This window comes from Coenobita brevimanus, chromosome 101 (genome assembly GCF_032717465.1).
Source record: "Coenobita brevimanus isolate Jiangsu-jjx chromosome 101, ASM3271746v2, whole genome shotgun sequence".
In the NCBI taxonomy this organism is placed as follows: domain Eukaryota; kingdom Metazoa; phylum Arthropoda; class Malacostraca; order Decapoda; family Coenobitidae; genus Coenobita; species Coenobita brevimanus.
The window spans coordinates 9,641,702-9,650,160 of NC_137054.1; positions in this window are offsets into that span (position 1 = coordinate 9,641,702).

Sequence of the window (8,459 nt, forward strand, 5' to 3'; positions counted from 1 at the left end):
CCTCCCTCGACCCCTCCCCACCTTCTCCCCATCCTGTCTAATGGGATGGGACACAGAGGGAGGCCTAACTAAGTACATAGATTCTCAAAAGTTTAAAACTGGTGCTTCTCTAAACTTTTGTTTTCCAAATCTGCCAGCTCTAGGGACCATAAAGTAAGGAACACACACACACACACACACACACACACACACACACACACACACACACACACACACACACACACACACACACACACACACGCGCGCGCGCGCGCGCAGAGAGAGAGAGAGAGAGAGAGAGAGAGAGAGAGAGAGAGGGAGGAGTTTTTTTTTTTTATGCGAGGAAGAAGGAACCAAAGGCCGGGAGCCCGCAATAATTGTTCTTTAGCGTAGTGTGGCCTCATAGAGATAGGCACTGGATATCGGAAGTACCATAGGAGGGAGAGAGGAGATTAAAGAGGAGGTATACTGTCATTACGAGCAAAGTTTGTCTATAATTCTCTACCAGCATCGTTTCCTGACTTCCATATCTCTCATTCCTTCTTGAACATCAGACGCTATCCTTCCTCCCCATTCTCATTGTGTTGTGTACTTCCTATTACATCAAAGTACTTCATGTAAGGTCTTCCATCGCCACAGCAAGTAGGGATGTGCCGGCAGACTTTTGATCGGGTGGAACGGGTGGAGTAATAGGATGGATGTGAAAGAGAAAGTCTGAGCGGCCAAGAGTTGAGAGGCGTGCACGGAACCAGAATCAGTTGAAATGAAGCAGTGGAAGGAGGATAGCTCGCTGTCAGGGGTGTAACTACAGCTGGAAGGACGTGAAGGGGTCAGGGTAAGCTTAATGTGGTTTACTTTATTATGTACAACAGCTAAGAGCGTAGATTTGAGTATATAAGGTTGCTTTCTCTTGCTTTCGGGCTCTGCGCCATGTACTACAATAGTCAACAAAATAATATCACCCCCTTGGGATTAGATGTCTGTGAAAATACGCAAAGTCGTAAGAGAAAATGGACCTGATCTGTTAAGGTGTGACAGTAAGGGACAAAAGTTTGCCTATTATTCCACTGCGTCTGCATTACACTAACCGTAGAAAATGTTGATCTCTTTCCTCCCTGACGCATCATATAAAAATATATATTATCATTGGTCTGAGAAACATAGCACCCCAAGCCTCTCACAGCTGAGGGATACTTGTCAATAGAGGAAAATAAGAAGCAGAGGAGGTGAAGTACAAGGCAAATTTTTGCCTCAGACTGTATTTTAGATTATTTAGAAGGTAAATAAGAAACAAAGGAAAAGAATTATAGGGCGAAATACCGCCTCCGACTGTATTTTAGATAATATAACACAGGAAAATAAGACACTGGAGAGATGAAGTTTAAGGCGAAAATTTGCCCGTGACTGTAGGGAAAATTATATAACAGGCTGTAATGCGCCGTTTTATGCGTTATTGCGTACCATAACCTCCCAGGGGTAATATCCGCACTTACATCACAGGCCAGCCTCGCTCGTTTATCACAGTACTTCGTCCCTGTTTCAGAAGGTTGGGGTATTCATTCTTCATCCGTAGTCCTCTCGTCGCCTTAAAAGATCTTCGTCCATATTACTACGCCCCGTCCCTCTTTTTAGTCTTTATTTTTCTTCACCCCCTCTTTACCTGATATTATTCTTGCTGCTACCAAACGATTTTGTTCAGGTTACAGGCGCTAGCCCCTCTCCCGTCTTGAAGGAGCTGGAAATAATCTCAGTTTAACCTTTCCAGTTCTGTGAACGTCATATTCTTGCAGTCATTTCGCCGTCTGGCGATTATACTCGGCTCAGGGGAGACCACTCGTGGTGAAGGGGGAAATGTATGTCTTAAACACCTCTCTCTCTCTCTCTCTCTCATTAACTTTTACTGCGATGACGCCATTGTTTCATTATTATTTTTCCTTAACACTTAATACAATGACACCATTTCCAGTTATGTTCTTTTTATATTTTCATTTTTACACCAGGTACTCTTACTCCGGTTAAGAGAGCTCCGTGGTATTTAATGAGTTAATGGAAGGTATATCTTGGCTCTCCACTGCAGAGAATTAAACTAGGCCAACTTTAAACATCTGGAAGTAGAAGAAATAATAATAATAATAAAAAACATTAGTGCCATCGTTCTAAAGGGGCTGCTCTTCTCAGCTCATCCCATAATGCAAGGCTTGGTTCCTCTCTCTCTCTCTCTCTCGTTACGAGAAAGTCATGTTGCCCTGAAGCCAAGATATTTTGCACGTGTGTGTGTGTGTGTGGAGAGAGAGAGAGAGAGAGAGAGAGAGAGAGAGAGAGAGAGAGAGAGAGAGAGAAAATATGAAGGATACAAGGAATACCGTACGCTGACGTGGCGTTGTATTTAACTCTTGTTTTACCGCTAGATGAGTACCCCGTTATATTCAGATTAGGACAGGGTTCTGGGATTGAGTCGTAAAATTCAGTACGCAGTAAAGTGGGTTCGTTGTAGAATAAATCCTTAGCTGTCAATAAACTCAATACACTCGCTTTCGGTTTGTGTATTGGAAAACAGAGGACTCAAAGTACGCCCACTCACACGCACACAAGTAGTTAACCTACTGTCTAGGTTACACATATGGTATGCACGAACATGTAAACCATGCTCTGACAGCCAGTACCGTACGTAGAAACATACACACACATATATACGCACATGTATGCATACATGCATACATACCACGTACGAACGCAAGTATACATAGGTACGTACGTACGCACACACAGTCGTCTCCAATCATAAGTACGACAGGGAGTGGCGTGGTGGAGTCTTTCATGACACCAGTGTTTTTGTTTACATCTCACGTCTGCTGTGTTAGAACATCCCCATTATAGTGGCCAGACCACTGTACACATGAGACATACGAGGAAACAAGTATAGTGAAGCAGCACGAGAACCCCAGCACACCACATTGGATGACTTAGTGAAGGCGATTGTACGTAATGCATGCTTATATACATACCAACATACATACACAAATATATACATACGTAAGTACATTGGGTATATATAAATTCATACATATTATGTACATATTTACATAGACCTGCATACTTACCTACATACATCATACAAACTCACGTTTTACGCTTTAGATAAGGCCACACACACACACACATACACACACACACACACACACACACACACACACACACACACACACACACACACACACACACACACACACACACACACACACACACACACACACACACAAAGGCATCCAGCGTCGTAAATGAACTAATGAATGAGGAGCTGCGGAATTAAATCTGGAGGACTAATGAGAGGAGAGAAGGAATGCAACGAAGGAGATGAGGAGAGATGAAGGGTGTTGGGGAAATGGAGAAAGATGACAGCTAAATACCACACCCCATCAACATCTGACATAGTTAACGTTTTCACCCCGAAAACATTTTTTTTTTTTTTTTTACCACCAGATAATATTATACAACCGAGAAATGACTGATGGTTTGCATAATTATAGCCTTTATCATAGTCTTCATTATCACCTTCATAACTAGATACACTTCCCAGAGTCGAATAAATTGTTTGGTGGTAGCTTGATTGAAATAAAAATGGTACCGGTATGTCATTGGAAGGGTTAATGTCGTGGTTTGCTTGTCACGTGAGGTAAGTAGTTGTCAGTGGCCGCGTTCTTCTCAGTTATGAGTCGTTGCTGAGTGGGAATAGAAACGCCTGAAACTCCTTTTGTTATGGACACCCCTCACATGATGTTTTGCCAGACAGTGGAGTATTTATGTATGTGACAAATCTCCTGTGTTTATTAACCTATGTACAATATGTTGATTTTGTTAGACCTAGAAATAACACATGGTAACTTCAAACTGTGATCTGCAGAATTAATCGCTATGGAAGTGTTGCCAGGAACCCTCTTAAGCCCACAAGAAGAATCTTCATTAACGTTCATTTGTATGTTGGAACTGACTGGTTTGAAACTGCATCTATAAATCGTCGTACGTAGAGATATAACGAACTGCATTTTAGCTACATTAATTGGCCGTCGTCAGGGTAGGGAACTACAGAAGTGGTTCCGAGCTTTTGCTGAGAACCGCTTTGGACATGGAGGAGAGTTTCGGTTGGATTATAACATTAACTCTGATTCTCGTTATTTCTCCAGACGTCAAGTTCCCTCCGCTGTTTCGTAGTCAAACAGAAGGTACTCAGAGAGCACATACATCCACCATCGCCAGTAAAATTATTTTACCGCTGTAATTCCTCTTTCCTGACAGACGGGTTGCCTACCTTTACGATCTCGCATGGTCTGTTAATTTTATGGTCTTAGTCTTCCATGTTACACATTTTGAGAGAGCGCATACTTGAACCTCAGCCAACGCCAATAATAATTTTTGGTCATTCTGCATCCGGATCCGGATCGACCACAGAATCTAATGAATTCCTCTTTGCCCCACTGCCCTTCAATCCACAAGATTTATTTTAAATCCGGTAAGTTTTATATACCGGTATATTTTTTTTTAAATCACGCACAGACAAATAAACATGGTTGAATACATAACTTCGTTCAACTTTGTTGGTGGAGGTATAAATACGAACAGTTTTGAGAAGAAACTTGTTATCGCCCAACAGGTGTTTGTATAACAGATCATAGACTTAATTCGTACGGTACTAAAACTGTCGAAAGCAGTCATCAACAAATTTCAAAGCTGCCGTTCCATCTCCCTCCTCTGACAACCACCACTCGTATAGGGATGGGTTTAGCTGTGCGACTAGTGCTGGTTTCATCTGACAGAACTGGGCCATTTCCTCTGCTAATACTAAGTTGTCATTTCATGAAATTCAGTGAAGCTTGGCTACGAGGTAGGAATGAGTCATATTGATTACTGTTCCAGTCAGGTCAACCCTCCACTCTAACTGCACATGGCCGTCGGCTGACGTGAAAGGGGGTTAGGGATCTTGATCAGATTAGAATGAACGCACAATAAAAGTTTTCGTATCACCAGCTTGAACAGCTTTTTCTTGCCCGCTTTTTAGCAATGATAATTTGTATTTTTGTCTTGCTGCCATTAGGCAGTTTTATTCAGCTCACGTGAGGCTTTTCGAACTGGAGGGGTTATATGTAGCCTACATTAACCCGTTCAGTACAACGTCTTTCTTCAGAAGCAGAAAATCACCTGAAGACAGCAGGAATAAACTGGAGCACGACGTCACAGGCGGGAAGTGTCTATTTAGAATATGCTGTAGAAAAGCCAGTGCTTAATTCCCTTCATTCCGATTATTTACTCCTTTTTTTTTTTTTTTTTTTTTTTTTTTCCTGACGATTTTATTCAGCTTAGGAGGAACTTTCGAATTGGAAGGAGTCAGGTATAACCTTCATTAACCCCATGGCTTCATGAGGTGAGTCCCAAGTTGAAGGAAATCCCCTGGTGGTGGCAAGAATATAATAGAAAAAATAAAAACGCCATCTGGTGACATCTTTCTTACCTTATTCTTGGGGCGTCCAGAGGCTTTTATTCGGCTTAGGGGAAATTTTTCGAACTGGAAGATTAAGATGTAACTTTCTGTATCCTCTTCACTGCGAGAGACCTTCTCTAAGAACAATCAGATCAACTGAAAGTGACAAGAATAATAATTAAAAAAAAAATGTCACAGGCTTCAAGGGTTTCTACTGTCATTTCAGCACGCATGAATAACTTAATCTCACATCTACACCAGCTGACCGCGCCATGACGGCTGGCGCCCTCGCGCCATTCCTCCTAGAGGGCGCAATGTATGAGTCACCTTAATTAGCAGCGTCCACACTCATTCAGGGTACACTCACATGACCATGGCAGAAATGCAGACCCGGAAATGTTACTTTCCCTTTACCTTTTTTCCATCGGGTGCAGACAATGGGGCAGGACCGTACCTCCCAGTGGAAGGTGAACCTTCGACTCTTGGGATGGCCCCGGACCCAGATTTTTTTTCCCATTTCGAATACTGTGGTCTTTTCTTTTTCTTTTTCATTCATTCTTGCTTCTTAAATGATGTTTTTGCTATTACGAAATGGATAGAACTCAACTTAGTAAAGTACTACCCTAGAATGAGAGATTAATGAAGGATGTACAGGATATACTAGTGTGTGTGTATATATATATATATATATATATATATATATATATATATATATATATATATATATTACCTTGGGGAAGCAGCATATATATATATATATATATATATATATATATATATATATATATATATATATATATATATATATATATATATATATATATATATATATATATATATATATATATATATATATATATATATATATATATATATATATATATATATATATATATTTCCTTGGGGGAAGCAGCCTTGTTATATATATATATATATATATATATATATATATATATATATATATATATATATATATATATATATATATGTAATTAAGCCCATCTAAACCCCTCCCCTCTGATGACGCGTTTTTCTCTTTTTTTTTTTCTTTTTTTACTTCCATACGATTTTGACGAAGAACGCCGAACTAGTGAATGGATTGATGAAGTCTGTAGCTCACTCTTCCAGATCGTTTTATAAGATTAATGGAATAGAATAACACACACACACACACACACACACACACACACACACACACACACACACACACACACACACACACACACACACACACACACACACACACACACACACACACACACACACACACACACACACAGGCGTCCTCGGGCTGAAGTGGCTTAATGTAGTTTTTAATATAAAGGTTCCGTAACAAAAAATCACTTTAGGGTCCGACCTTAACGATTTTCCTAAGTGTGAAATCTCTCCGCGGACACATTCTCAGCTCGTTTGGAAATTTCGGCCAGAGAAATGGGAGTTGGAATCCCCCTTTTTATGGCACCGTAAAGAGGGGAAACTGTGTGCTGTTGAGAGGAAGAGGGGGCAGAGGGAGAGAATGGGGGACTAAGGGGAAAAGACTGGAAGGGAGTATAGTGATGAGGGCAGGAAAGTTGGGCTTGGTGAGAAGGGTAAATGTTATGAGAGTGAATGGTTAGAAGATGAAGAGGGGATGGTTAGAGTGGAAGGAAGGGAGGAAGGGGAAGTAAAGGAGGAGTAAAGGAGGTAAAGTGTTATGGGAGAAGGGAGGAATGGGGAACTATGTATGGGAGAAGGGAGGAATGGGGAACTATGGTAGAGGGGGAGGGGATGAGGCAATGGTATAGTCTGGAGGAGAGGGTAGGGAAGGGGGAAGGAATGTTGTGGGAGAGTGAAGAGAAGGGTTAGGAGGTAAGAGAAGGGTAGGAGGAAATAGGGAGGAGGGAAGGCTTGGAGAAGGTGAAACGTTATGGGAGAGGGGAAGGAACAGGTAGGATAGAGGAGGGCAGCGCTATGGTACGGAGGAGAGAAGGGGGTTAGGGAGGGGAGAAATGGAGATGTGAGAATGGTTAGGGTAGGGTGGAGGCTGTGGCAAATGTGGTGAGGAGGTGTTAGGAAGGGGATAGTGTTTTATAAGAGAGTAGGACAGGGAAGAGAAGGACTAGGGAATGGAAGCGGGTAGGAGGGATTCATCTTACTGCCTATTAATTCCTTTTATATGTTTTTCTGCCGAAAGGACTTACACATACATCGTCTCTCTCTCTCTCTCTCTCTCTCTCTCTCTCTCTCTCTCTCTCTCTCAACAGGACAAATTTTATGGTAAATATACGAACATTACTCACCCTCAAAAACCCCGGCAGTGATCATGATAGCTTTCTGAAACTTCATCCTCGCTCCTTCCCTGCTGGAAATTCTCTTGATGCTCGAGTTTTTGGCAGCTGTGGTGGTTGTGGTAGAGTGTGGTTGTGACTGTAAGCAGAGGAACTTGGATTTTTGATAAAGGTTTAGCAGCGATATTGGTGCTAGAGTTGTGGCAGATGAAATTGTGGTAGTTTAGGTTGTGGTAGTTGTGGTCGAGTGTGGTTGTGGCTTCATGAAGTATCATTATATATTTCATTCGTTATTGGTATAGCTGGGATTTTGGTGTTGGAGTTGGTTGTTGTGCTTGTGGTAGTTGTGGTGGTGGTGGTTAATATTGCAGTCATGATAGTTGCTGTGGTGTGTGTGTGTGTGTGTGTGTGTGTGTGTGTGTGTGTGTGTGTGTGTGTGTGTGCAAAGAAGAAGGAACCAAAAGATATCAGGCCGCAAAGTGTTCCTTCCAAGAAAAAAATATAAACGAGACAGTGGAAAGCCAGATTCAAGAGCCATTCATTTCCTGATGCTTGGACACACCGCGTTTAAAAGACTGGAGTTCATAGGTAGTAGGAAATACAGACAGAGGAAGACATTTCCAGAGGTGACCTGTAGCATAGGCTACATGAAGGACTGGGAGTATCGGTTAACTCTCGTATTAGAGAGTTGGACAGAAAAGAGAGGAGAATTTGCCGCTAGACGAGTGCTACTCACCCGT